This window comes from Lithobates pipiens, unplaced genomic scaffold, assembly GCF_037356315.1.
Source record: "Lithobates pipiens isolate NorthernLeopardFrog02 unplaced genomic scaffold, aLitPip1_a1.2 Scaffold_25, whole genome shotgun sequence".
Lineage (NCBI taxonomy): Eukaryota > Metazoa > Chordata > Amphibia > Anura > Ranidae > Lithobates > Lithobates pipiens.
In genome coordinates, this window is record NW_027507787.1 from 95,767,701 (window position 1) to 95,795,301 (window position 27,601).

The 27,601-nt window shown below is 41.8% G+C and overlaps 28 non-coding genes across 28 annotated transcripts; all 28 read left to right on the top strand.

Annotated features, from left to right (window-relative positions):
- Positions 1-8: 8 nt before the first annotated feature.
- Positions 9-79, top strand: TRNAG-CCC (transfer RNA glycine (anticodon CCC)). The gene has a single exon. It is a non-coding gene; the product is annotated as a tRNA-Gly (tRNA).
- A 1,111-nt stretch (positions 80-1,190) lies between these two features.
- Positions 1,191-1,261, top strand: TRNAG-CCC (transfer RNA glycine (anticodon CCC)). The gene has a single exon. It is a non-coding gene; the product is annotated as a tRNA-Gly (tRNA).
- A 1,018-nt stretch (positions 1,262-2,279) lies between these two features.
- TRNAG-CCC (transfer RNA glycine (anticodon CCC)) lies at positions 2,280-2,350 on the top strand. Its single transcript has one exon. It is a non-coding gene; the product is annotated as a tRNA-Gly (tRNA).
- Positions 2,351-2,955: 605 nt separating this feature from the next.
- TRNAG-CCC (transfer RNA glycine (anticodon CCC)) lies at positions 2,956-3,026 on the top strand. The gene has a single exon. It is a non-coding gene; the product is annotated as a tRNA-Gly (tRNA).
- A 442-nt stretch (positions 3,027-3,468) lies between these two features.
- On the top strand, positions 3,469-3,539 carry TRNAG-CCC (transfer RNA glycine (anticodon CCC)). The gene has a single exon. It is a non-coding gene; the product is annotated as a tRNA-Gly (tRNA).
- Positions 3,540-4,650: 1,111 nt separating this feature from the next.
- Positions 4,651-4,721, top strand: TRNAG-CCC (transfer RNA glycine (anticodon CCC)). Its single transcript has one exon. It is a non-coding gene; the product is annotated as a tRNA-Gly (tRNA).
- A 1,018-nt stretch (positions 4,722-5,739) lies between these two features.
- Positions 5,740-5,810, top strand: TRNAG-CCC (transfer RNA glycine (anticodon CCC)). The gene has a single exon. It is a non-coding gene; the product is annotated as a tRNA-Gly (tRNA).
- A 505-nt stretch (positions 5,811-6,315) lies between these two features.
- Positions 6,316-6,386, top strand: TRNAG-CCC (transfer RNA glycine (anticodon CCC)). Its single transcript has one exon. It is a non-coding gene; the product is annotated as a tRNA-Gly (tRNA).
- Positions 6,387-6,891: 505 nt separating this feature from the next.
- On the top strand, positions 6,892-6,962 carry TRNAG-CCC (transfer RNA glycine (anticodon CCC)). Its single transcript has one exon. It is a non-coding gene; the product is annotated as a tRNA-Gly (tRNA).
- Positions 6,963-8,073: 1,111 nt separating this feature from the next.
- On the top strand, positions 8,074-8,144 carry TRNAG-CCC (transfer RNA glycine (anticodon CCC)). Its single transcript has one exon. It is a non-coding gene; the product is annotated as a tRNA-Gly (tRNA).
- Positions 8,145-9,162: 1,018 nt separating this feature from the next.
- Positions 9,163-9,233, top strand: TRNAG-CCC (transfer RNA glycine (anticodon CCC)). The gene has a single exon. It is a non-coding gene; the product is annotated as a tRNA-Gly (tRNA).
- A 598-nt stretch (positions 9,234-9,831) lies between these two features.
- On the top strand, positions 9,832-9,902 carry TRNAG-CCC (transfer RNA glycine (anticodon CCC)). Its single transcript has one exon. It is a non-coding gene; the product is annotated as a tRNA-Gly (tRNA).
- Positions 9,903-10,344: 442 nt separating this feature from the next.
- On the top strand, positions 10,345-10,415 carry TRNAG-CCC (transfer RNA glycine (anticodon CCC)). Its single transcript has one exon. It is a non-coding gene; the product is annotated as a tRNA-Gly (tRNA).
- A 505-nt stretch (positions 10,416-10,920) lies between these two features.
- On the top strand, positions 10,921-10,991 carry TRNAG-CCC (transfer RNA glycine (anticodon CCC)). The gene has a single exon. It is a non-coding gene; the product is annotated as a tRNA-Gly (tRNA).
- A 1,018-nt stretch (positions 10,992-12,009) lies between these two features.
- Positions 12,010-12,080, top strand: TRNAG-CCC (transfer RNA glycine (anticodon CCC)). The gene has a single exon. It is a non-coding gene; the product is annotated as a tRNA-Gly (tRNA).
- A 505-nt stretch (positions 12,081-12,585) lies between these two features.
- Positions 12,586-12,656, top strand: TRNAG-CCC (transfer RNA glycine (anticodon CCC)). The gene has a single exon. It is a non-coding gene; the product is annotated as a tRNA-Gly (tRNA).
- Positions 12,657-13,161: 505 nt separating this feature from the next.
- On the top strand, positions 13,162-13,232 carry TRNAG-CCC (transfer RNA glycine (anticodon CCC)). Its single transcript has one exon. It is a non-coding gene; the product is annotated as a tRNA-Gly (tRNA).
- A 442-nt stretch (positions 13,233-13,674) lies between these two features.
- Positions 13,675-13,745, top strand: TRNAG-CCC (transfer RNA glycine (anticodon CCC)). The gene has a single exon. It is a non-coding gene; the product is annotated as a tRNA-Gly (tRNA).
- Positions 13,746-14,763: 1,018 nt separating this feature from the next.
- Positions 14,764-14,834, top strand: TRNAG-CCC (transfer RNA glycine (anticodon CCC)). The gene has a single exon. It is a non-coding gene; the product is annotated as a tRNA-Gly (tRNA).
- Positions 14,835-15,339: 505 nt separating this feature from the next.
- Positions 15,340-15,410, top strand: TRNAG-CCC (transfer RNA glycine (anticodon CCC)). Its single transcript has one exon. It is a non-coding gene; the product is annotated as a tRNA-Gly (tRNA).
- A 505-nt stretch (positions 15,411-15,915) lies between these two features.
- On the top strand, positions 15,916-15,986 carry TRNAG-CCC (transfer RNA glycine (anticodon CCC)). The gene has a single exon. It is a non-coding gene; the product is annotated as a tRNA-Gly (tRNA).
- Positions 15,987-16,491: 505 nt separating this feature from the next.
- On the top strand, positions 16,492-16,562 carry TRNAG-CCC (transfer RNA glycine (anticodon CCC)). The gene has a single exon. It is a non-coding gene; the product is annotated as a tRNA-Gly (tRNA).
- Positions 16,563-17,517: 955 nt separating this feature from the next.
- TRNAG-CCC (transfer RNA glycine (anticodon CCC)) lies at positions 17,518-17,588 on the top strand. Its single transcript has one exon. It is a non-coding gene; the product is annotated as a tRNA-Gly (tRNA).
- Positions 17,589-18,600: 1,012 nt separating this feature from the next.
- Positions 18,601-18,671, top strand: TRNAG-CCC (transfer RNA glycine (anticodon CCC)). Its single transcript has one exon. It is a non-coding gene; the product is annotated as a tRNA-Gly (tRNA).
- An 860-nt stretch (positions 18,672-19,531) lies between these two features.
- On the top strand, positions 19,532-19,602 carry TRNAG-CCC (transfer RNA glycine (anticodon CCC)). The gene has a single exon. It is a non-coding gene; the product is annotated as a tRNA-Gly (tRNA).
- Positions 19,603-20,557: 955 nt separating this feature from the next.
- On the top strand, positions 20,558-20,628 carry TRNAG-CCC (transfer RNA glycine (anticodon CCC)). The gene has a single exon. It is a non-coding gene; the product is annotated as a tRNA-Gly (tRNA).
- Positions 20,629-21,133: 505 nt separating this feature from the next.
- On the top strand, positions 21,134-21,204 carry TRNAG-CCC (transfer RNA glycine (anticodon CCC)). The gene has a single exon. It is a non-coding gene; the product is annotated as a tRNA-Gly (tRNA).
- Positions 21,205-22,010: 806 nt separating this feature from the next.
- On the top strand, positions 22,011-22,081 carry TRNAG-CCC (transfer RNA glycine (anticodon CCC)). The gene has a single exon. It is a non-coding gene; the product is annotated as a tRNA-Gly (tRNA).
- Positions 22,082-27,601: the final 5,520 nt, after the last annotated feature.

Sequence of the window (27,601 nt, forward strand, 5' to 3'; positions counted from 1 at the left end):
CAAATAGGGCATCAGTAGTGTAGGGGTATCATGCAAGATTCCCATTCTTGTGACCCAGGTTCAAGTCCCGGCTGGTGCAAAAATGCTATTTTAAACATAGCTTACTTGAATCACAAAACTTGAAGAACTTTTCAAAAGCAATGCTAAAAAGCATTGCTTGTGCTTGGTTATGATGTCCATTTCAAAATGATACCCAGAGAACAGCTGAGTAGATAAACTGCAAGATATCCAATTTACAAATATTCTCTCCAGAAAGTGTTCATTTGTGAAACCTTGATATTAAGTCCAGGAACATGCTAGCTGGTTTGCAAAAAAACAGACATCCAATTTACAAATATTCTCTCCATAAAGTGTTCATTTGTGAAACCTTGAAATTAAGTCCAGGAACATGATTATTAATTAAGTCCAGGAAGTTTAATTTGTGAAGCCTTGAAATGAAGTCCAGGAACATGCTAGCTGGTTTGCAAAAAAACATGCGTCTGTTCATGGTTTGCAGCATTGAAAAGAGACACTTTCCTGTGTTTTCATCACAAATTGCATATAATTAGGGGTATCATGCAAGATTCCCATTCTCATGACATTGGTTTGATTCATGGCTGGCACATAGATGCAACCCTGTAGCGAAAGGTCTGTGTATTGAGATTTCAAAAACGCAGCTTAACATGAGAGCAAATAGGGCATCAGTAGTGTAGGGGTATCATGCAAGATTCCCATTCTTGTGACCCAGGTTCAAGTCCCGGCTTGTGCAAAAATGCTATTTTAAACATAGCTTACTTGAATCATAAAACTTGAAGAACTTTTCAAAAGCAATGCTAAAAAGCATTGCTTGTGCTTGGTTATGATGTCCATTTCAAAATGATACCCAGAGAACAGCTGAGTAGATAAACTGCAAGATATCCAATTTACAAATATTCTCTCCAGAAAGTGTTCATTTGTGAAACCTTGATATTAAGTCCAGGAACATGCTAGCTGGTTTGCAAAAAAACATGCGTCTGTTCATGGTTTGCAGCATTGAAAATAGACACTTTCCTGTGTTTTCATAACAAATTGGATTTAATTTGGGGTATCATGCAAGATTCCCATTCTCATGACCTTGGTTTGATTCATGGCTGGCACATAGATGCAACCCTGTAGCGAAAGGTCTGTATATTGAGATTTCAAGAAGGCAGATTAACATGTAAGCAAATAGGGCACCAGTAGTGTAGGGGTATCATGCAAGATTCCCATTCTTGTGACCCAGGTTCAAGTCCCGGCTGGTGCAAAAATGCTATTTTAAACATAGCTTACTTGAATCACAAAACTTGAAGAGCTTTTCAAAAGCAATCACAAATTGTGAATTGTTCAATTGTGAAACCTTGAAATTAAGTCCAGGAACATGCTAGCTGCTTTGCAATAAAACAGATAACCAATTTACAAATATTCTCTCCAGAAAGTGTTCATTTGTGAAACCTTGAAATTAAGTCCAGGAACATGATTATTATTTACTAATTAAGTCCAGGAAGTTTCATTTGTGAAACCTTGAAATTAAGTCCAGGAACATGCTAGCTGGTTTGCAAAAAAACATGCGTCTGTTCATGGTTTGCAGCATTGAAAAGAGACACTTTCCTGTGTTTTCATAACAAATTGCATTTAATTAGGGGTATCATGCAAGTTTCCCATTCTCGTGACCTTGGTTTTATTCCTGGCTGGCACATAGATCCAACCCTGTAGCGAAAGGTCTGTGTATTGAGATTTCAAGAACGCAGCTTAACATGAAAGCACATAGGGCACCAGTAGTGTAGGGGTATCATGCAAGATTCCCATTCTTGTGACCTTGATTCGAATCCCGGCTGGCACAAAAATGCTGTTTTAAACATAGCTAACTTGAATCACAAAACTTAAAGAACTTTTCAAAAGCAATGCTAAAAAGCATTGCTTGTGCTTGGTTATGATGTCCATTTCAAAATGATACCCTGAGAACAGCTGAGTAGATAAACTGCAAGATATCCAATTTACAAATATTCTCTCCAGAAAGTGTTCATTTGTGAAACCTTGAAATTAAGTCCAGGAACATGCTAGCTGGTTTGCAAAAAAACATGCGTCTGTTCATGGTTTGCAGCATTGAAAAGAGACACTTTCCTGTGTTTTCATCACAAATTGCATATAATTAGGGGTATCATGCAAGATTCCCATTCTCATAACATTGGTTTGATTCATGGCTGGCACATAGATCCAACCCTGTAGCGAAAGGTCTGCATATTGAGATTTCAAGAAGGCAGATTAACATGTGCACACATAGGGCACCAGTAGTGTAGGGGTATCATGCAAGATTCCCATTCTTGTGACCCGGGTTCAAGTCCCGGCTGGTGCAAAAATGCTATTTTAAACATAGCTTACTTGAATCACAAAACTTGAAGAGCTTTTCAAAAGCAATGCTAAAAAGCATTGCTTGTGCTTGGTTATGATGTCCATTTCAAAATGATACCCAGAGAACAGCTGAGTAGATAAACTGCAAGATATCCAATTTACAAATATTCTCTCCAGAAAGTGTTCATTTGTGAAACCTTGAAATTAAGTCCAGGAACATGCTAGCTGGTTTGCAAAAAAACAGATATCCAATTTACAAATATTCTCTCCAGTAAGTGTTCATTTGTGAAACCTTGAAATTAAGTCCAGGAACATGATTATTAATTACTAATTAAGTCCAGGAAGTTTCATTTGTGAAACCTTGAAATTAAGTCCAGGAACATGCTAGCTGGTTTGCAAAAAAACATGCGTCTGTTCATGGTTTGCAGCATTGAAAAGAGACACTTTCCTGTGTTTTCATCACAAATTGCATATAATTAGGGGTATCATGCAAGATTCCCATTCTCATGACATTGGTTTGATTCATGGCTGGCACATAGATGCAACCCTGTAACGAAAGGTCTGTATATTGAGATTTCAAGAAAGCAAATTAACATGAAAGCAAATAGGGCACCGGTAGTGTAGGTGTTTCATGCAAGATTCCCATTCTTGTGACCCGGGTTCAAGTCCCGGCTGGTGCAAAAATGCTATTTTAAACATAGCTTACTTGAATCACAAAACTTGAAGAGCTTTTCAAAAGCAATGCTAAAAAGCATTGCTTGTGCTTGGTTATGATGTCCATTTCAAAATGATACCCAGAGAACATCTGAGTAGATAAACTGCAAGATATCCAATTTACAAATATTCTCTCCAGAAAGTGTTCATTTGTGAAACATTGAAATTAAGTCCAGGAACATGCTAGCTGGTTTGCAAAAAAACATGCGTCTGTTCATGGTTTGCAGCATTGAAAAGAGACACTTTCCTGTGTTTTCATCACAAATTGCATATAATTAGGGGTATCATGCAAGATTCCCATTCTCATAACATTGGTTTGATTCATGGCTGGCACATAGATGCAACCCTGTAACGAAAGGTTTGTATATTGAGATTTCAAGAAGGCAGATTAACATGAAAGCAAATAGGGCACCGGTAGTGTAGGTGTTTCATGCAAGATTCCCATTCTTGTGACCCGGGTTCAAGTCCCGGCTGGTGCAAAAATGCTATTTTAAACATAGCTTACTTGAATCACAAAACTTGAAGAGCTTTTCAAAAGCAATGCTAAAAAGCATTGCTTGTGCTTGGTTATGATGTCCATTTCAAAATGATACCCAGAGAACAGCTGAGTAGATAAACTGCAAGATATCCAATTTACAAATATTCTCTCCAGAAAGTGTTCATTTGTGAAACCTTGAAATTAAGTCCAGGAACATGCTAGCTGGTTTGCAAAAAAACAGACATCCAATTTACAAATATTCTCTCCATAAAGTGTTCATTTGTGAAACCTTGAAATTAAGTCCAGGAACATGATTATTAATTAAGTCCAGGAAGTTTAATTTGTGAAACCTTGAAATGAAGTCCAGGAACATGCTAGCTGGTTTGCAAAAAAACATGCGTCTGTTCATGGTTTGCAGCATTGAAAAGAGACACTTTCCTGTGTTTTCATCACAAATTGCATATAATTAGGGGTATCATGCAAGATTCCCATTCTCATGACATTGGTTTGATTCATGGCTGGCACATAGATGCAACCCTGTAGCGAAAGGTCTGTGTATTGAGATTTCAAAAACGCAGCTTAACATGAGAGCAAATAGGGCATCAGTAGTGTAGGGGTATCATGCAAGATTCCCATTCTTGTGACCCAGGTTCAAGTCCCGGCTTGTGCAAAAATGCTATTTTAAACATAGCTTACTTGAATCATAAAACTTGAAGAACTTTTCAAAAGCAATGCTAAAAAGCATTGCTTGTGCTTGGTTATGATGTCCATTTCAAAATGATACCCAGAGAACAGCTGAGTAGATAAACTGCAAGATATCCAATTTACAAATATTCTCTCCAGAAAGTGTTCATTTGTGAAACCTTGATATTAAGTCCAGGAACATGCTAGCTGGTTTGCAAAAAAACATGCGTCTGTTCATGGTTTGCAGCATTGAAAATAGACACTTTCCTGTGTTTTCATAACAAATTGGATTTAATTTGGGGTATCATGCAAGATTCCCATTCTCATGACCTTGGTTTGATTCATGGCTGGCACATAGATGCAACCCTGTAGCGAAAGGTCTGTATATTGAGATTTCAAGAAGGCAGATTAACATGTAAGCAAATAGGGCACCAGTAGTGTAGGGGTATCATGCAAGATTCCCATTCTTGTGACCTGGGTTCAAGTCCCGGCTGGTGCAAAAATGCTATTTTAAACATAGCTTACTTGAATCACAAAACTTGAAGAGCTTTTCAAAAGCAATCACAAATTGTGAATTGTTCAATTGTGAAACCTTGAAATTAAGTCCAGGAACATGCTAGCTGCTTTGCAATAAAACAGATATCCAATTTACAAATATTCTCTCCAGAAAGTGTTCATTTGTGAAACCTTGAAATTAAGTCCAGGAACATGATTATTATTTACTAATTAAGTCCAGGAAGTTTCATTTGTGAAACCTTGAAATTAAGTCCAGGAACATGCTAGCTGGTTTGCAAAAAAACATGCGTCTGTTCATGGTTTGCAGCATTGAAAAGAGACACTTTCCTGTGTTTTCATAACAAATTGCATTTAATTAGGGGTATCATGCAAGTTTCCCATTCTCGTGACCTTGGTTTTATTCCTGGCTGGCACATAGATCCAACCCTGTAGCGAAAGGTCTGTGTATTGAGATTTCAAGAACGCAGCTTAACATGAAAGCACATAGGGCACCAGTAGTGTAGGGGTATCATGCAAGATTCCCATTCTTGTGACCTTGATTCGAATCCCGGCTGGCACAAAAATGCTGTTTTAAACATAGCTAACTTGAATCACAAAACTTAAAGAACTTTTCAAAAGCAATGCTAAAAAGCATTGCTTGTGCTTGGTTATGATGTCCATTTCAAAATGATACCCAGAGAACAGCTGAGTAGATAAACTGCAAGATATCCAATTTACAAATATTCTCTCCAGAAAGTGTTCATTTGTGAAACCTTGAAATTAAGTCCAGGAACATGCTAGCTGGTTTGCAAAAAAACATGCGTCTGTTCATGGTTTGCAGCATTGAAAAGAGACACTTTCCTGTGTTTTCATCACAAATTGCATATAATTAGGGGTATCATGCAAGATTCCCATTCTCATAACATTGGTTTGATTCATGGCTGGCACATAGATGCAACCCTGTAGCGAAAGGTCTGTGTATTGAGATTTCAAGAGAGCAGCTTAACATGAGCGCACATAGGGCACTAGTAGTGTAGGGGTATCATGCAAGATTCCCATTCTTGTGACCCGGGTTCAAGTCCCGGCTGGTGCAAAAATGCTATTTTAAACATAGATTACTTGAATCACAAAACTTGAAGAGCTTTTCAAAAGCAATCACAAATTGTGAATTGTTCATTTGTGAAACCTTGAAATTAAGTCCAGGAACACGCTAGCTGGTTTGCAAAAAAACAGATATCCAATTTACAAATATTCTCTCCAGAAAGTGTTCATTTGTGAAACCTTGAAATTAAGTCCAGGAACATGATTATTAATTACTAATTAAGTCCAGGAAGTTTCATTTGTGAAACCTTGAAATTAAGTCCAGGAACATGCTAGCTGGTTTGCAAAAAAACATGCGTCTGTTCATGGTTTGCAGCATTGAAAAGAGACACTTTCCTGTGTTTTCATCACAAATTGCATATAATTAGGGGTATCATGCAAGATTCCCATTCTCATGACATTGGTTTGATTCATGGCTGGCACATAGATGCAACCCTGTAGCGAAAGGTCTGTATATTGAGATTTCAAGAAGGCAGATTAACATGAAAGCAAATAGGGCACCAGTAGTGTAGGGGTATCATGCAAGATTCCCATTCTTGTGACCCGGGTTCAAGTCCCAGCTGGTGCAAAAATGCTATTTTAAACATAGCTTACTTGAATCACAAAACTTGAAGAGCTTTTCAAAAGCAATCACAAATTGTGAATTGTTCATTTATGAAACCTTGAAATTAAGTCCAGGAACACGCTAGCTGGTTTGCAAAAAAACAGATATCCAATTTACAAATATTCTCTCCAGAAAGTGTTCATTTGTGAAACCTTGAAATTAAGTCCAGGAACATGATTATTAATTATTAATTAAGTCCAGGAAGTTTCATTTGTGAAACCTTGAAATTAAGTCCAGGAACATGCTAGCTGGTTTGCAAAAAAACATGCGTCTGTTCATGGTTTGCAGCATTGAAAAGAGACACTTTCCTGTGTTTTCATCACAAATTGCATATAATTAGGGGTATCATGCAAGATTCCCATTCTCATGACATTGGTTTGATTCATGGCTGGCACATAGATGCAACCCTGTAGCGAAAGGTCTGTGTATTGAGATTTCAAAAACGCAGCTTAACATGAGAGCAAATAGGGCATCAGTAGTGTAGGGGTATCATGCAAGATTCCCATTCTTGTGACCCAGGTTCAAGTCCCGGCTGGTGCAAAAATGCTATTTTAAACATAGCTTACTTGAATCACAAAACTTGAAGAACTTTTCAAAAGCAATGCTAAAAAGCATTGCTTGTGCTTGGTTATGATGTCCATTTCAAAATGATACCCAGAGAACAGCTGAGTAGATAAACTGCAAGATATCCAATTTACAAATATTCTCTCCAGAAAGTGTTCATTTGTGAAACCTTGATATTAAGTCCAGGAACATGCTAGCTGGTTTGCAAAAAAACAGACATCCAATTTACAAATATTCTCTCCATAAAGTGTTCATTTGTGAAACCTTGAAATTAAGTCCAGGAACATGATTATTAATTAAGTCCAGGAAGTTTAATTTGTGAAGCCTTGAAATGAAGTCCAGGAACATGCTAGCTGGTTTGCAAAAAAACATGCGTCTGTTCATGGTTTGCAGCATTGAAAAGAGACACTTTCCTGTGTTTTCATCACAAATTGCATATAATTAGGGGTATCATGCAAGATTCCCATTCTCATGACATTGGTTTGATTCATGGCTGGCACATAGATGCAACCCTGTAGCGAAAGGTCTGTGTATTGAGATTTCAAAAACGCAGCTTAACATGAGAGCAAATAGGGCATCAGTAGTGTAGGGGTATCATGCAAGATTCCCATTCTTGTGACCCAGGTTCAAGTCCCGGCTTGTGCAAAAATGCTATTTTAAACATAGCTTACTTGAATCATAAAACTTGAAGAACTTTTCAAAAGCAATGCTAAAAAGCATTGCTTGTGCTTGGTTATGATGTCCATTTCAAAATGATACCCAGAGAACATCTGAGTAGATAAACTGCAAGATATCCAATTTACAAATATTCTCTCCAGAAAGTGTTCATTTGTGAAACCTTGATATTAAGTCCAGGAACATGCTAGCTGGTTTGCAAAAAAACATGCGTCTGTTCATGGTTTGCAGCATTGAAAATAGACACTTTCCTGTGTTTTCATAACAAATTGGATTTAATTTGGGGTATCATGCAAGATTCCCATTCTCATGACCTTGGTTTGATTCATGGCTGGCACATAGATGCAACCCTGTAGCGAAAGGTCTGTATATTGAGATTTCAAGAAGGCAGATTAACATGTAAGCAAATAGGGCATCAGTAGTGTAGGGGTATCATGCAAGATTCCCATTCTTGTGACCCAGGTTCAAGTCCCGGCTGGTGCAAAAATGCTATTTTAAACATAGCTTACTTGAATCACAAAACTTGAAGAGCTTTTCAAAAGCAATCACAAATTGTGAATTGTTCAATTGTGAAACCTTGAAATTAAGTCCAGGAACATGCTAGCTGCTTTGCAATAAAACAGATAACCAATTTACAAATATTCTCTCCAGAAAGTGTTCATTTGTGAAACCTTGAAATTAAGTCCAGGAACATGATTATTATTTACTAATTAAGTCCAGGAAGTTTCATTTGTGAAACCTTGAAATTAAGTCCAGGAACATGCTAGCTGGTTTGCAAAAAAACATGCGTCTGTTCATGGTTTGCAGCATTGAAAAGAGACACTTTCCTGTGTTTTCATAACAAATTGCATTTAATTAGGGGTATCATGCAAGTTTCCCATTCTCGTGACCTTGGTTTTATTCCTGGCTGGCACATAGATCCAACCCTGTAGCGAAAGGTCTGTGTATTGAGATTTCAAGAACGCAGCTTAACATGAAAGCACATAGGGCACCAGTAGTGTAGGGGTATCATGCAAGATTCCCATTCTTGTGACCTTGATTCGAATCCCGGCTGGCACAAAAATGCTGTTTTAAACATAGCTAACTTGAATCACAAAACTTAAAGAACTTTTCAAAAGCAATGCTAAAAAGCATTGCTTGTGCTTGGTTATGATGTCCATTTCAAAATGATACCCAGAGAACAGCTGAGTAGATAAACTGCAAGATATCCAATTTACAAATATTCTCTCCAGAAAGTGTTCATTTGTGAAACCTTGAAATTAAGTCCAGGAACATGCTAGCTGGTTTGCAAAAAAACATGCGTCTGTTCATGGTTTGCAGCATTGAAAAGAGACACTTTCCTGTGTTTTCATCACAAATTGCATATAATTAGGGGTATCATGCAAGATTCCCATTCTCATAACATTGGTTTGATTCATGGCTGGCACATAGATCCAACCCTGTAGCGAAAGGTCTGCATATTGAGATTTCAAGAAGGCAGATTAACATGTGCACACATAGGGCACCAGTAGTGTAGGGGTATCATGCAAGATTCCCATTCTTGTGACCCGGGTTCAAGTCCCGGCTGGTGCAAAAATGCTATTTTAAACATAGCTTACTTGAATCACAAAACTTGAAGAGCTTTTCAAAAGCAATGCTAAAAAGCATTGCTTGTGCTTGGTTATGATGTCCATTTCAAAATGATACCCAGAGAACAGCTGAGTAGATAAACTGCAAGATATCCAATTTACAAATATTCTCTCCAGAAAGTGTTCATTTGTGAAACCTTGAAATTAAGTCCAGGAACATGCTAGCTGGTTTGCAAAAAAACAGACATCCAATTTACAAATATTCTCTCCATAAAGTGTTCATTTGTGAAACCTTGAAATTAAGTCCAGGAACATGATTATTAATTAAGTCCAGGAAGTTTAATTTGTGAAACCTTGAAATGAAGTCCAGGAACATGCTAGCTGGTTTGCAAAAAAACATGCGTCTGTTCATGGTTTGCAGCATTGAAAAGAGACACTTTCCTGTGTTTTCATCACAAATTGCATATAATTAGGGGTATCATGCAAGATTCCCATTCTCATGACATTGGTTTGATTCATGGCTGGCACATAGATGCAACCCTGTAGCGAAAGGTCTGTGTATTGAGATTTCAAAAACGCAGCTTAACATGAGAGCAAATAGGGCATCAGTAGTGTAGGGGTATCATGCAAGATTCCCATTCTTGTGACCCAGGTTCAAGTCCCGGCTGGTGCAAAAATGCTATTTTAAACATAGCTTACTTGAATCACAAAACTTGAAGAACTTTTCAAAAGCAATGCTAAAAAGCATTGCTTGTGCTTGGTTATGATGTCCATTTCAAAATGATACCCAAAGAACAGCTGAGTAGATAAACTGCAAGATATCCAATTTACAAATATTCTCTCCAGAAAGTGTTCATTTGTGAAACCTTGAAATTAAGTCCAGGAACATGCTAGCTGGTTTGCAAAAAAACATGCGTCTGTTCATGGTTTGCAGCATTGAAAAGAGACACTTTCCTGTGTTTTCATCACAAATTGCATATAATTAGGGGTATCATGCAAGATTCCCATTCTCATAACATTGGTTTGATTCATGGCTGGCACATAGATCCAACCCTGTAGCGAAAGGTCTGCATATTGAGATTTCAAGAAGGCAGATTAACATGTGCACACATAGGGCACCAGTAGTGTAGGGGTATCATGCAAGATTCCCATTCTTGTGACCCGGGTTCAAGTCCCGGCTGGTGCAAAAATGCTATTTTAAACATAGCTTACTTGAATCACAAAACTTGAAGAGCTTTTCAAAAGCAATCACAAATTGTGAATTGTTCATTTGTGAAACCTTGAAATTAAGTCCAGGAACACGCTAGCTGGTTTGCAAAAAAACAGATATCCAATTTACAAATATTCTCTCCAGAAAGTGTTCATTTGTGAAACCTTGAAATTAAGTCCAGGAACATGATTATTAATTACTAATTAAGTCCAGGAAGTTTCATTTGTGAAACCTTGAAATTAAGTCCAGGAACATGCTAGCTGGTTTGCAAAAAAACATGCGTCTGTTCATGGTTTGCAGCATTGAAAAGAGACACTTTCCTGTGTTTTCATCACAAATTGCATATAATTAGGGGTATCATGCAAAATTCCCATTCTCATGACATTGGTTTGATTCATGGCTGGCACATAGATGCAACCCTGTAGCGAAAGGTCTGTATATTGAGATTTCAAGAAGGCAGATTAACATGAAAGCAAATAGGGCACCAGTAGTGTAGGGGTATCATGCAAGATTCCCATTCTTGTGACCCGGGTTCAAGTCCCAGCTGGTGCAAAAATGCTATTTTAAACATAGCTTACTTGAATCACAAAACTTGAAGAGCTTTTCAAAAGCAATCACAAATTGTGAATTGTTCATTTATGAAACCTTGAAATTAAGTCCAGGAACACGCTAGCTGGTTTGCAAAAAAACAGATATCCAATTTACAAATATTCTCTCCAGAAAGTGTTCATTTGTGAAACCTTGAAATTAAGTCCAGGAACATGATTATTAATTATTAATTAAGTCCAGGAAGTTTCATTTGTGAAACCTTGAAATTAAGTCCAGGAACATGCTAGCTGGTTTGCAAAAAAACATGCGTCTGTTCATGGTTTGCAGCATTGAAAAGAGACACTTTCCTGTGTTTTCATCACAAATTGCATATAATTAGGGGTATCATGCAAGATTCCCATTCTCATGACATTGGTTTGATTCATGGCTGGCACATAGATGCAACCCTGTAGCGAAAGGTCTGTGTATTGAGATTTCATGAAGGCAAATTAACATCAGAGCAAATAGGGTACCAGTAGAGTAGGGGTATCATGCAAGATTCCCATTCTTGTGACCAAGGTTCAAGTCCCGGCTGGTGCAAAAATGCTATTTTAAACATAGCTTACTTGAATCACAAAACTTGAAGAACTTTTCAAAAGCAATGCTAAAAAGCATTGCTTGTGCTTGGTTATGATGTCCATTTCAAAATGATACCCAGAGAACAGCTGAGTAGATAAACTGCAAGATTTCCAATTTACAAATATTCTCTCCAGAAAGTGTTCATTTGTGAAACCTTGATATTAAGTCCAGGAACATGCTAGCTGGTTTGCAAAAAAACATGCGTCTGTTCATGGTTTGCAGCATTGAAAATAGACACTTTCCTGTATTTTCATAACAAATTGCATTTAATTAGGGGTATCATGCAAGATTCCCATTCTCATGACCTTGGTTTGATTCATGGCTGGCACATACATGCAACCCTGTAGCGAAAGGTCTGTATATTGAGATTTCAAGAAGGCAGATTAACATGAAAGCAAATAGGGCACCAGTAGTGTAGGGGTATCATGCAAGATTCCCATTCTTGTGACCCAGGTTCAAGTCCCGGCTGGTGCAAAAATTCTATTTTAAACATAGCTTACTTGAATCACAAAACTTGAAGAGCTTTTCAAAAGCAATCACAAATTGTGAATTGTTCAATTGTGAAACCTTGAAATTAAGTCCAGGAACATGCTAGCTGGTTTGCAAAAAAACAGATATCCAATTTACAAATATTCTCTCCAGAAAGTGTTCATTTGTGAAACCTTGAAATTAAGTCCAGGAACATGATTATTAATTACTAATTAAGTCCAGGAAGTTTCATTTGTGAAACCTTGAAATTAAGTCCAGGAACATGCTAGCTGGTTTGCAAAAAAACATGCGTCTGTTCATGGTTTGCAGCATTGAAAAGAGACACTTTCCTGTGTTTTCATCACAAATTGCATATAATTAGGGGTATCATGCAAGATTCCCATTCTCATGACATTGGTTTGATTCATGGCTGGCACATAGATGCAACCCTGTAGCGAAAGGTCTGTATATTGAGATTTCAAGAAGGCAGATTAACATGAAAGCAAATAGGGCACCAGTAGTGTAGGGGTATCATGCAAGATTCCCATTCTTGTGACCCGGGTTCAAGTCCCGGCTGGTGCAAAAATGTTTTTTTAAACATAGCTTACTTGAATCACAAAACTTGAAGAGCTTTTCAAAAGCAATCACAAATTGTGAATTGTTCATTTGTGAAACCTTGAAATTAAGTCCAGGAACACGCTAGCTGGTTTGCAAAAAAACAGATATCCAATTTACAAATATTCTCTCCAGAAAGTGTTCATTTGTGAAACCTTGAAATTAAGTCCAGGAACATGATTATTAATTATTAATTAAGTCCAGGAAGTTTCATTTGTGAAACCTTGAAATTAAGTCCAGGAACATGCTAGCTGGTTTGCAAAAAAACATGCGTCTGTTCATGGTTTGCAGCATTGAAAAGAGACACTTTCCTGTGTTTTCATCACAAATTGCATATAATTAGGGGTATCATGCAAGATTCCCATTCTCATGACATTGGTTTGATTCATGGCTGGCACATAGATGCAACCCTGTAGCGAAAGGTCTGTGTATTGAGATTTCAAAAACGCAGCTTAACATGAGAGCAAATAGGGCATCAGTAGTGTAGGGGTATCATGCAAGATTCCCATTCTTGTGACCCAGGTTCAAGTCCCGGCTGGTGCAAAAATGCTATTTTAAACATAGCTTACTTGAATCACAAAACTTGAAGAACTTTTCAAAAGCAATGCTAAAAAGCATTGCTTGTGCTTGGTTATGATGTCCATTTCAAAATGATACCCAGAGAACAGCTGAGTAGATAAACTGCAAGATATCCAATTTACAAATATTCTCTCCAGAAAGTGTTCATTTGTGAAACCTTGATATTAAGTCCAGGAACATGCTAGCTGGTTTGCAAAAAAACATGCGTCTGTTCATGGTTTGCAGCATTGAAAATAGACACTTTCCTGTGTTTTCATAACAAATTGCATTTAATTAGGGGTATCATGCAAGATTCCCATTCTCATGACCTTGGTTTGATTCATGGCTGGCACATACATGCAACCCTGTATCGAAAGGTCTGTATATTGAGATTTCAAGAAGGCAGATTAACATGAAAGCAAATAGGGCATCAGTAGTGTAGGGGTATCATGCAAGATTCCCATTCTTGTGACCCAGGTTCAAGTCCCGGCTGGTGCAAAAATGCTATTTTAAACATAGCTTACTTGAATCACAAAACTTGAAGAGCTTTTCAAAAGCAATCACAAATTGTGAATTGTTCAATTGTGAAACCTTGAAATTAAGTCCAGGAACATGCTAGCTGGTTTGCAAAAAAACAGATATCCAATTTACAAATATTCTCGCCAGTAAGTGTTCATTTGTGAAACCTTGAAATTAAGTCCAGGAACATGATTATTAATTACTAATTAAGTCCAGGAAGTTTCATTTGTGAAACCTTGAAATTAAGTCCAGGAACAAGCTAGCTGGTTTGCAAAAAAACATGCGTCTGTTCATGGTTTGCAGCATTGAAAAGAGACACTTTCCTGTGTTTTCATCACAAATTGCATATAATTAGGGGTATCATGCAAGATTCCCATTCTCATGACATTGGTTTGATTCATGGCTGGCACATAGATGCAACCCTGTAGCGAAAGGTCTGTGTATTGAGATTTCATGAAGGCAAATTAACATGAGAGCAAATAGGGTACCAGTAGTGTAGGGGTATCATGCAAGATTCCCATTCTTGTGACCAAGGTTCAAGTCCCGGCTGGTGCAAAAATGCTATTTTAAACATAGCTTACTTGAATCACAAAACTTGAAGAACTTTTCAAAAGCAATGCTAAAAAGCATTGCTTGTGCTTGGTTATGATGTCCATTTCAAAATGATACCCAGAGAACAGCTGAGTAGATAAACTGCAAGATTTCCAATTTACAAATATTCTCTCCAGAAAGTGTTCATTTGTGAAACCTTGATATTAAGTCCAGGAACATGCTAGCTGGTTTGCAAAAAAACATGCGTCTGTTCATGGTTTGCAGCATTGAAAATAGACACTTTCCTGTATTTTCATAACAAATTGCATTTAATTAGGGGTATCATGCAAGATTCCCACTCTCGTGACCTTGGTTTGATTCATGGCTGGCACATACATGCAACCCTGTAGCGAAAGGTCTGTATATTGAGATTTCAAGAAGGCAGATTAACATGAAAGCAAATAGGGCACCAGTAGTGTAGGGGTATCATGCAAGATTCCCATTCTTGTGACCCAGGTTCAAGTCCCGGCTGGTGCAAAAATTCTATTTTAAACATAGCTTACTTGAATCACAAAACTTGAAGAGCTTTTCAAAAGCAATCACAAATTGTGAATTGTTCAATTGTGAAACCTTGAAATTAAGTCCAGGAACATGCTAGCTGGTTTGCAAAAAAACAGATATCCAATTTACAAATATTCTCTCCAGAAAGTGTTCATTTGTGAAACCTTGAAATTAAGTCCAGGAACATGATTATTAATTACTAATTAAGTCCAGGAAGTTTCATTTGTGAAACCTTGAAATTAAGTCCAGGAACATGCTAGCTGGTTTGCAAAAAAACATGCGTCTGTTCATGGTTTGCAGCATTGAAAAGAGACACTTTCCTGTGTTTTCATCACAAATTGCATATAATTAGGGGTATCATGCAAGATTCCCATTCTCATGACATTGGTTTGATTCATGGCTGGCACATAGATGCAACCCTGTAGCGAAAGGTCTGTATATTGAGATTTCAAGAAGGCAGATTAACATGAAAGCAAATAGGGCACCAGTAGTGTAGGGGTATCATGCAAGATTCCCATTCTTGTGACCCGGGTTCAAGTCCCGGCTGGTGCAAAAATGTTTTTTTAAACATAGCTTACTTGAATCACAAAACTTGAAGAGCTTTTCAAAAGCAATCACAAATTGTGAATTGTTCATTTGTGAAACCTTGAAATTAAGTCCAGGAACACGCTAGCTGGTTTGCAAAAAAACAGATATCCAATTTACAAATATTCTCTCCAGAAAGTGTTCATTTGTGAAACCTTGAAATTAAGTCCAGGAACATGATTATTAATTATTAATTAAGTCCAGGAAGTTTCATTTGTGAAACCTTGAAATTAAGTCCAGGAACATGCTAGCTGGTTTGCAAAAAAACATGCGTCTGTTCATGGTTTGCAGCATTGAAAAGAGACACTTTCCTGTGTTTTCATCACAAATTGCATATAATTAGGGGTATCATGCAAGATTCCCATTCTCATGACAATGGTTTGATTCATGGCTGGCACATAGATGCAACCCTGTAGCGAAAGGTCTGTGTATTGAGATTTCAAGAAGGCAGATTAACATGAAAGCAAATAGGGCACCAGTAGTGTAGGGGTATCATGCAAGATTCCCATTCTTGTGACCCGGGTTCAAGTCCCAGCTGGTGCAAAAATGCTATTTTAAACATAGCTTACTTGAATCACAAAACTTGAAGAGCTTTTCAAAAGCAATCACAAATTGTGAATTGTTCATTTGTGAAACCTTGAAATTAAGTCCAGGAACACGCTAGCTGGTTTGCAAAACAACAGATATCCAATTTACAAATATTCTCTCCAGAAAGTGTTCATTTGTGAAACCTTGAAATTAAGTACAGGAACATGATTATTAATTATTAATTAAGTCCAGGAAGTTTCATTTGTGAAACCTTGAAATTAAGTCCAGGAACATGCTAGCTGGTTTGCAAAAAAACATGCGTCTGTTCATGGTTTGCAGCATTGAAAAGAGACACTTTCCTGTGTTTTCATCACAAATTGCATATAATTAGGGGTATCATGCAAGATTCCCATTCTCATGACATTGGTTTGATTCATGGCTGGCACATAGATGCAACCCTGTAGCGAAAGGTCTGTGTATTGAGATTTCAAAAACGCAGCTTAAAATAAGAGCACATAGGGTACCAGTAGTGTAGGGGTATCATGCAAGATTCCCATTCTTGTGACCCAGGTTCAAGTCCCGGCTGGTGCAAAAATGCTATTTTAAACATAGCTTACTTGAATCACAAAACTTGAACAACTTTTCAAAAGCAATGCTAAAAAGCATTGCTTGTGCTTGGTTATGATGTCCATTTCAAAATGATACCCAGAGAACAGCTGAGTAGATAAACTGCAAGATATCCAATTTACAAATATTCTCTCCAGAAAGTGTTCATTTGTGAAACCTTGAAATTAAGTCCAGGAACATGGTAGCTGGTTTGCAAAAAAACATGCGTCTGTTCATGGTTTGCAGCATTGAAAAGAGACACTTTCCTGTGTTTTCATCACAAATTGCATATAATTAGGGGTATCATGCAAGATTCCCATTCTCATAACATTGGTTTGATTCATGGCTGGCACATAGATCCAACCCTGTAGCGAAAGGTCTGTGTATTGAGATTTCAAGAACGCAGCTTAACATGAAAGCATATAGGGCACCAGTAGTGTAGGGGTATCATGCAAGATTCCCATTCTTGTGACCTGGATTTGAATCCCGGCTGGCACAAAAATGCTGTTTTAAACATAACTAACTTGAATCACAAAACTTGAAGAACTTTTCAAAAGCAATGCTAAAAAGCATTGCTTGTGCTTGGTTATGATGTCCATTTCAAAATGATACCCAAAGAACAGCTGAGTAGATAAACTGCAAGATATCCAATTTACAAATATTCTCTCCAGAAAGTGTTCATTTGTGAAACCTTGAAATTAAGTCCAGGAACATGCTAGCTGGTTTGCAAAAAAACATGCATCTGTTCATGGTTTGCAGCATTGAAAATAGACACTTTCCTGTGTTTTCATAACAAATTGCATTTAATTAGGGGTATCATGCAAGATTCCCACTCTCGTGACCTTGGTTTGATTCATGGCTGGCACATAGATGTAACCCTGTAGCGAAAGGTCTGTATATTGAGATTTCAAGAAGGCAGATTAACATTAGAGCGCATAGGGCACCAGTAGTGTAGGGGTATCATGCAAGATTCCCATTCTTGTGACCCGGGTTCAAGTCCCGGCTGGTGCAAAAATGCTATTTTAAACATAGCTTACTTGAATCACAAAACTTGAAGAGCTTTTCAAAAGCAATCACAAATTGTGAATTGTTCAATTGTGAAACCTTGAAATTAAGTCCAGGAACACGCTAGCTGGTTTGCAAAAAAACAGATATCCAATTTACAAATATTCTCTCCAGAAAGTGTTCATTTGTGAAACCTTGAAATTAAGTCCAGGAACATGATTATTAATTATTAATTAAGTCCAGGAAGTTTCATTTGTGAAACCTTGAAATTAAGTCCAGGAACATGCTAGCTGGTTTGCAAAAAAACATGCGTCTGTTCAAGGTTTGCAGCATTGAAAAGAGACACTTTCCTGTGTTTTCATCACAAATTGCATATAATTAGGGGTATCATGCAAGATTCCCATTCTCATGACATTGGTTTGATTCATGGCTGGCACATAGATGCAACCCTGTAGCGAAAGGTCTGTGTATTGAGATTTCAAGAAGGCAAATTAACAAGAGAGCAAATAGGGCGCCAGTAGTGTAGGGGTATCAGCAAGATTCCCATTCTTGTGACCTGGGTTCAAGTCCCGGCTGGTGCAAAAATGCTATTTTAAACATAGCTTACTTGAATCACAAAGCTTGAAGAGCTTTTCAGAAGCAATCACAAATTGTGAATTGTTCATTTGTGAAACCTTGAAATTAAGTCCAGGAACACGCTAGCTGGTTTTCAAAAAAACAGATATCCAATTTACAAATATTCTCTCCAGAAAGTGTTCATTTGTGAAACCTTGAAATTAAGTCCAGGAACATGCTAGCTGGTTTGCAAAAAAACATGCGTCTGTTCATGGTTTGCAGCATTGAAAAGAGACACTTTCCTGTGTTTTCATCACAAATTGCATATAATTAGGGGTATCATGCAAGATTCCCATTCTCATGACATTGGTTTGATTCATGGCTGGCACATAGATGCAACCCTGTAGCGAAAGGTCTGTGTATTGAGATTTCAAGAAGGCAGATTAACATGAGAGCAAATAGGGCACCAGTAGTGTAGGGGTATCATGCAAGATTCCCATTCTTGTGACCCGGGTTCAAGTCCCGGCTGGTGCAAAAATGCTACATAGCTTACTTGAATCACAAAACTTGAAGAGCTTTTCAAAAGCAATCACAAATTGTGAATTGTTCATTTGTGAAACCTTGAAATTAAGTCCAGGAACACGCTAGCTGGTTTGCAAAAAAACAGATATCCAATTTACAAATATTCTCTCCAGAAAGTGTTCATTTGTGAAACCTTGAAATTAAGTCCAGGAACATGATTATTAATTAAGTCCAGGAAGTTTCATTTGTGAAACCTTGAAATTAAGTCCAGGAACATGCTAGCTGGTTTGCAAAAAAACATGCGTCTGTTCATGGTTTGCAGCATTGAAAAGAGACACTTTCCTGTGTTTTCATCACAAATTGCATATAATTAGGGGTATCATGCAAGATTCCCATTCTTGTGACCCAGGTTCAAGTCCCGGCTGGTGCAAAAATGCTATTTTAAACATAGCTTACTTGAATCACAAAACTTGAAGAACTTTTCAAAAGCAATGCTAAAAAGCATTGCTTGTGCTTGGTTATGATGTCCATTTCAAAATGATACCCAGAGAACAGCTGAGTAGATAAACTGCAAGATATCCAATTTACAAATATTCTCTCCAGAAAGTGTTCATTTGTGAAACCTTGATATTAAGTCCAGGAACATGCTAGCTGGTTTGCAAAAAAACATGCGTCTGTTCATGGTTTGCAGCATTGAAAATAGACACTTTCCTGTGTTTTCATCACAAATTGCATATAATTAGGGGTATCATGCAAGATTCCCATTCTCATGACATTGGTTTGATTCATGGCTGGCACATAGATGCAACCCTGTAGCGAAAGGTCTGTGTATTGAGATTTCAAAAACGCAGCTTAAAATAAGAGCACATAGGGTACCAGTAGTGTAGGGGTATCATGCAAGATTCCCATTCTTGTGACCCAGGTTCAAGTCCCGGCTGGTGCAAAAATGCTATTTTAAACATAGCTTACTTGAATCACAAAACTTGAACAACTTTTCAAAAGCAATGCTAAAAAGCATTGCTTGTGCTTGGGTATGATGTCCATTTCAAAATGATACCCAGAGAACAGCTGAGTAGATAAACTGCAAGATATCCAATTTACAAATATTCTCTCCAGAAAGTGTTCATTTGTGAAACCTTGAAATTAAGTCCAGGAACATGGTAGCTGGTTTGCAAAAAAACATGCGTCTGTTCATGGTTTGCAGCATTGAAAAGAGACACTTTCCTGTGTTTTCATCACAAATTGCATATAATTAGGGGTATCATGCAAGATTCCCATTCTCATAACATTGGTTTGATTCATGGCTGGCACATAGATCCAACCCTGTAGCGAAAGGTCTGTGTATTGAGATTTCAAGAACGCAGCTTAACATGAAAGCATATAGGGCACCAGTAGTGTAGGGGTATCATGCAAGATTCCCATTCTTGTGACCTGGATTTGAATCCCGGCTGGCACAAAAATGCTGTTTTAAACATAACTAACTTGAATCACAAAACTTGAAGAACTTTTCAAAAGCAATGCTAAAAAGCATTGCTTGTGCTTGGTTATGATGTCCATTTCAAAATGATACCCAAAGAACAGCTGAGTAGATAAACTGCAAGATATCCAATTTACAAATATTCTCTCCAGAAAGTGTTCATTTGTGAAACCTTGAAATTAAGTCCAGGAACATGCTAGCTGGTTTGCAAAAAAACATGCATCTGTTCATGGTTTGCAGCATTGAAAATAGACACTTTCCTGTGTTTTCATAACAAATTGCATTTAATTAGGGGTATCATGCAAGATTCCCACTCTCGTGACCTTGGTTTGATTCATGGCTGGCACATAGATGTAACCCTGTAGCGAAAGGTCTGTATATTGAGATTTCAAGAAGGCAGATTAACATTAGAGCACATAGGGCACCAGTAGTGTAGGGGTATCATGCAAGATTCCCATTCTTGTGACCCGGGTTCAAGTCCCGGCTGGTGCAAAAATGCTATTTTAAACATAGCTTACTTGAATCACAAAACTTGAAGAGCTTTTCAAAAGCAATCACAAATTGTGAATTGTTCAATTGTGAAACCTTGAAATTAAGTCCAGGAACACGCTAGCTGGTTTGCAAAAAAACAGATATCCAATTTACAAATATTCTCTCCAGAAAGTGTTCATTTGTGAAACCTTGAAATTAAGTCCAGGAACATGATTATTAATTATTAATTAAGTCCAGGAAGTTTCATTTGTGAAACCTTGAAATTAAGTCCAGGAACATGCTAGCTGGTTTGCAAAAAAACATGCGTCTGTTCAAGGTTTGCAGCATTGAAAAGAGACACTTTCCTGTGTTTTCATCACAAATTGCATATAATTAGGGGTATCATGCAAGATTCCCATTCTCATGACATTGGTTTGATTCATGGCTGGCACATAGATGCAACCCTGTAGCGAAAGGTCTGTGTATTGAGATTTCAAGAAGGCAAATTAACAAGAGAGCAAATAGGGCGCCAGTAGTGTAGGGGTATCATGCAAGATTCCCATTCTTGTGACCCGGGTTCAAGTCCCGGCTGGTGCAAAAATGCTATTTTAAACATAGCTTACTTGAATCACAAAGCTTGAAGAGCTTTTCAGAAGCAATCACAAATTGTGAATTGTTCATTTGTGAAACCTTGAAATTAAGTCCAGGAACACGCTAGCTGGTTTTCAAAAAAACAGATATCCAATTTACAAATATTCTCTCCAGAAAGTGTTCATTTGTGAAACCTTGAAATTAAGTCCAGGAACATGCTAGCTGGTTTGCAAAAAAACATGCGTCTGTTCATGGTTTGCAGCATTGAAAAGAGACACTTTCCTGTGTTTTCATCACAAATTGCATATAATTAGGGGTATCATGCAAGATTCCCATTCTTGTGACCCAGGTTCAAGTCCCGGCTGGTGCAAAAATGCTATTTTAAACATAGCTTACTTGAATCACAAAACTTGAAGAACTTTTCAAAAGCAATGCTAAAAAGCATTGCTTGTGCTTGGTTATGATGTCCATTTCAAAATGATACCCAGAGAACAGCTGAGTAGATAAACTGCAAGATATCCAATTTACAAATATTCTCTCCAGAAAGTGTTCATTTGTGAAACCTTGATATTAAGTCCAGGAACATGCTAGCTGGTTTGCAAAAAAACATGCGTCTGTTCATGGTTTGCAGCATTGAAAATAGACACTTTCCTGTGTTTTCATCACAAATTGCATATAATTAGGGGTATCATGCAAGATTCCCATTCTCATGACATTGGTTTGATTCATGGCTGGCACATAGATGCAACCCTGTAGCGAAAGGTCTGTGTATTGAGATTTCAAGAAGGCAGATTAACATGAGAGCACATAGGGCACCAGTAGTGTAGGGGTATCATGCAAGATTCCCATTCTTGTGACCCGGGTTCAAGTCCCGGCTGGTGCAAAAATGCTATTTTAAACATAGCTTACTTGAATCACAAAACTTGAAGAGCTTTTCAAAAGCAATCACAAATTGTGAATTGTTCATTTGTGAAACCTTGAAATTAAGTCCAGGAACACGCTAGCTGGTTTGCAAAAAAACAGATATCCAATTTACAAATATTCTCTCCAGAAAGTGTTCATTTGTGAAACCTTGAAATTAAGTCCAGGAACTTGATTATTAATTATTAATTAAGTCCAGGAAGTTTCATTTGTGAAACCTTGAAATTAAGTCCAGGAACATGCTAGCTGGTTTGCAAAAAAACATGCGTCTGTTCATGGTTTGCAGCATTGAAAAGAGACACTTTCCTGTGTTTTCATCACAAATTGCATATAATTAGGGGTATCATGCAAGATTCCCATTCTCATGACATTGGTTTGATTCATGGCTGGCACATAGATGCAACCCTGTAGCGAAAGGTCTGTGTATTGAGATTTCAAGAAGGCAGATTAACATGAGAGCAAATAACGGAGGAGGAAGGATGGAGGGATAATGGAGGAGGAAGGACGGAGGGATAACGGTGGAGGAAGGACGGAGGGATAACGGTGGGGGAAGGACGGAGGGATAACGGTGGAGGAAGGACGGAGGGATAACGGTGGAGGAAGGACGGAGGGATAACGGTGGAGGAAGGCCGGAGGGATAATGGAGGGGGAAGGATGGAGGGATAACGGTGGGGGAAGGAAGGAGGGATAACGGTGGAGGAAGGACGGAGGGATAACAGAGGAGGAGGGATGGAGGGATAACGGTTGAGGAAGAACGGAGGGATAACGGTGGGGGAAGGATGGAGGGATAACGGAGGAGGAAGGACGGAGAGATAACGGTGGAGGAAGGACCGAGGGATAACGGAGGAGGAAGGATGGAGGGATAACGGTGGATGAAGGACGGAGGGATAACGGTGGAGGAAGGATGGAGGGATAATGGAGGAGGAAGGACGGAGGGATAACGGTGGAGGAAGGACGTAGGGATAATGGTGGAGGAAGGACGGAGGGATAACGGTGGAGGAAGGATAGATGGATAATGGAGGGGGAAGGATGGAGGGATAACGGTGGGGGAAGGATGGAGGGATAACGGTGGGGGAAGGAAGGAGGGATAACGGTGGAGGAAGGACGGAGGGATAACGGTTGAGGAAGAACGGAGGGATAACGGTGGGGGAAGGACGGAGGGATAACGGTGGAGGAAGGATGGAGGGATAACGGAGGAGGAAGGACGGCGGGATAACGGTGGAGGAAGGACGGAGGGATAACGGAGGAGGAAGGACGGAGGGATAACGGAGGAGGAAGGACGGAGGGATAACGGTGGAGGAAGGACGGAGGGATAACGGTGGAGGAAGGACGGAGGGATAACGGTGGAGGAAGGACGGAGGGATAACGGTGGAGGAAGGACGGAGGGATAATGGAGGGGGAAGGACGGAGGAATAACGGTGGGGGAAGGACGGAGGGATAACGGTGGAGGAAGGACGGAGGGATAACGGTGGAGGAAGGACGGAGGGATAACGGTGGGGGAAGGACGGAGGGATAACGGTGGAGGAAAGACGGAGGGATAACGGTGGAGGAAGGACGGAGGGATAACGGTGGAGGAAGGACGGAGGGATAACGGTGGAGGAAGGACGGAGGGATAATGGAGGGGGAAGGACGGAGGGATAACGGTGGGGGAAGGATGGAGGGATAACGGTGGAGGAAGGACGGAGGGATAACGGTGGAGGAAGGACGGAGGGATAACGGTGGAGGAAGGATGGATGGATAATGGAGGGGGAAGGAAGGAGGGATAACGGTGGAGGAAGGAAGGAGGGATATTAGTGGGGGAAGGAAGGAGGGATAACGGTGGAGGAAGGACGGAGGGATAACAGAGGAGGAGGGACGGAGGGATAACGGTGGAGGAAGGACGGAGGGATAACGGTGGAGGAAGGATGGAGGGATAATGGAGGAGGAAGGACGGAGGGATAACGGTGGAGGAAGGACGGAGGGATAACGGTGGGGGAAGGACGGAGGGATAACGGTGGAGGAAGGACGGAGGGATAACGGTGGAGGAAGGACGGAGGGATAACAGAGGAGGAGGGATAACGGTGGAGGAAGGACGGAGGGATAACGGTGGGGGAAGGACGGTGGGGGAAGGACGGAGGGATAACGGTGGGGGAAGGACGGAGGGATAATGGAGGAGGAAGGACGGAGGGATAATGGAGGAGGAAGGACGGAGGGATAACGGTGGGGGGAGGATGGAGGGATAATAGAGAGGGAAGGACGGAGGGATAACGGTGGAGGAAGGACGGAGGGATAATAGAGAGGGAAGGACGGAGGGATAACGGTGGAGGAAGGACGGAGGGATAACGGTGGGGGAAGGACGGAGGGATAACGGTGGAGGAAGGACGGAGGGATAACGGTGGGGGAAGGACGGAGGGATAACGGTGGGGGATGGACGGAGGGATAATAGAGAGGGAAGGACGGAGGGATAACGGTGGAGGAATCCCTCCATCCTTGCAGTCCCAGGTCACATGATAAGTCGCACTAGTGGAATCCGAGCCTTAATCTTCCGTCTGCACATGGAATGGCGACAAACACAGGAGAATTGTTTCTCTTGCTATAACTGACAAAACAAAACTCAATAGAAGCCATAAAAAAGAAAAAAAAATACAGATCAAACTGCGCATGCGTCAAATTCCAGGCAGCCCCATGAGCAGTAGAAACAGTAAAAATCCCCCCATAATACCCCCGATCTAAAATCCCCCCCCCCCCACATCATCTTGGAGGAAGGACATGTTCAGACATAGAAATCCCATATTTAGGACATGTGGGTGACGCATACATGGCCCCGCCCCCTGTGGGGTGACGCATACATGGCCCCGCCCCCTGTGGGGTGACACTCACCCATCCTCGGGTCAGAGATCTTCTCCGATCATCGTACAGAGAAGATTGTACGAGGTGACGGTCTATGGATAGGGTTGCCACCTTTTCTTCAAGCCAAACCCCAACATTTTAGTGGTGCACGGCCCTGCGCTTGCTTAACTCAACCCATTCACCTGAATGGGGCTGCGCTATAACTGTGTGCAATGCACATGGCTACAGCACAATGGCAGGGGATTTTAGGGGTTTTTAGGGGGTTTTAGGGATTTAAAACAGGTGATGAGGAGGCAACATAACTCTTCTACACCACCTGTCAAATACCTTCCGCTATGGATCACTCTTCAGAGTGCTTTATGACTCCGTTTACACTTGTGGTCTAATGCTTGTGAAGCGGTTCAGACACCCCAAATCAAAGTCAACACACATGGGTGTATGATTATATATATATATAGCTAGCAGAGTGACAGGGTGGAGAGGGGCAGGCAGAGTGTGACAGGGAGGGGGGGGGGACAGGCAGAGTGGCGTGGAGAGGGGACAGGCAGAGTGTGACAGGGAGGGGGGGGACAGGCAGAGTGGCATGGAGAGGGGGCAGGCAGAGTGGCGTGGAGAGGGGACAGGCAGAGTGTAACAGGGAGGGGGGGGGGCAGGCAGAGTGGCATGGAGAGGGGGACAGGCAGAGTTTGACAGGGAGGGGGGACAGGCAGAGTGTGAAAGGGAGGGGGGACAGGCAGAGTGTGACAGGGAGGGGGGACAGGCAGAGTGTGACAGGGAGGGGGGACAGGCAGAGTGTGACAGGGAGGGGGGGGGGCAGGCAGAGTGTGACAGGGAGGGGGGGGGCAGGCAGAGTGGCGTGGAGAGGGGGCAGGCAGAGTGGCGTGGAGAGGGGGCAGGCAGAGTGGCGTGGAGAGGGGGCAGGCAGAGTGGCATGGAGAGGGGCAGAGAGTGACAGGGAGGGGGGACAGGCAGAGTGTGACAGGGAGGGGGACAGGCAGAGTGTGACAGGGAGGGGGGACAGGCAGAGTGTGACAGGGAGGGGGGACAGGCAGAGTGTGACAGGGAGGGGGGACAGGCAGTGTGTGGCGTGGAGGGGGGACAGGCAGAGTGTGACAGGGAGGGGGGACAGGCAGAGTGTGACAGGGAGGGTAGACAGGCAGAGTGTGGCAGGGAGGGGGGACAGGCAGAGTGTGGCAGGGAGGGGGGACAGGCAGAGTGTGGCAGGGAGGGGGGACAGGCAGAGTGTGGCAGGGAGGGGGGACAGGCAGAGTGTGGCAGGGAGGGGGGACAGGCAGAGTGTGACAGGGAGGGGGGACAGGCAGAGTGTGACAGGGAGGGGGGGACAGGCAGAGTGTGACAGGGAGGGGGGGACAGGCAGAGTGACAGGGAGGGGGGACAGGCAGAGTGACAGGGAGGGGGGACAGGCAGAGTGGCGTGGAGGGGGGACAGGCAGAGTGGCGTGGAGGGGGGACAGGCAGAGTGGCGTGGAGGGGGACAGGCAGAGTGGCGTGGAGGGGGGACAGGCAGAGTGGCGTGGAGGGGGGACAGGCAGAGTGGCGTGGAGGGGGGACAGGCAGAGTGGCGTGGAGGGGGGACAGGCAGAGTGGCGTGGAGTGGGGACAGGCAGAGTGGCGTGGAGGGGGGACAGGCAGAGTGACGTGGAGGGGGGGCAGGCAGAGTGGCGTGGAGGGGGGGCAGGCAGAGTGGTGTGGAGGGGGGACAGGCAGAGTGTGACAGGGAGGGGGGACAGGTAGAGTGTGACAGGGAGGGGGGGCAGGCAGAGTGACAGGGAGGGGGGACAGGCAGAGTGACAGGGAGGGGGGACAGGCAGAGTGACAGGGAGGGGGGGCAGGCAGAGTGGCGTGGAGGGGGGACAGGCAGAGTGGCGTGGAGGGGGACAGGCAGAGTGGCGTGGAGGGGGGACAGGCAGAGTGACAGGGAGGGGGGGCAGGCAGAGTGGCGTGGAGGGGGGACAGGCAGAGTGGCGTGGAGGGGGGACAGGCAGAGTGGCGTGGAGGGGGGACAGGCAGAGTGGCGTGGAGGGGGGACAGGCAGAGTGACAGGGAGGGGGGGCAGGCAGAGTGGCGTGGAGGGGGGACAGGCAGAGTGGCGTGGAGGGGGGACAGGCAGAGTGACAGGGAGGGGGGGGCAGGCAGAGTGGCGTGGAGGGGGGACAGGCAGAGTGACAGGGAGGGGGGGCAGGCAGAGTGGCGTGGAGGGGGGCAGGTAGAGTGGCGTGGAGGGGGGACAGGCAGAGTGGCGTGGAGGGGGGACAGGCAGAGTGGCGTGGAGGGGGGACAGGCAGAGTGGCGTGGAGGGGGGACAGGCAGAGTGGCGTGGAGGGGGGACAGGCAGAGTGACAGGGAGGGGGGGCAGGCAGAGTGGCGTGGAGAGGGATCAGTAGAGTGTCCCCATAGTGTTTGAGGGCAAAGATTTTGAGCCATTGAGCATTACAGACCTTCCCCGGGTGACGCCCCCACCCTGTTAGCTGTAAAATCTTATCATACAGCGCTCACCTCCCCCCCTCACCTTTCAGGAGCCGCTGTAAAGATGTAAATGCGAAGTGGGGGCGGAGTCTATCACCATGCTCTCTCTCTCATGGCGTCCCAGGTTGCTAGGAGACCAGACAGTTCCATGCACTGTCTATGGCTGT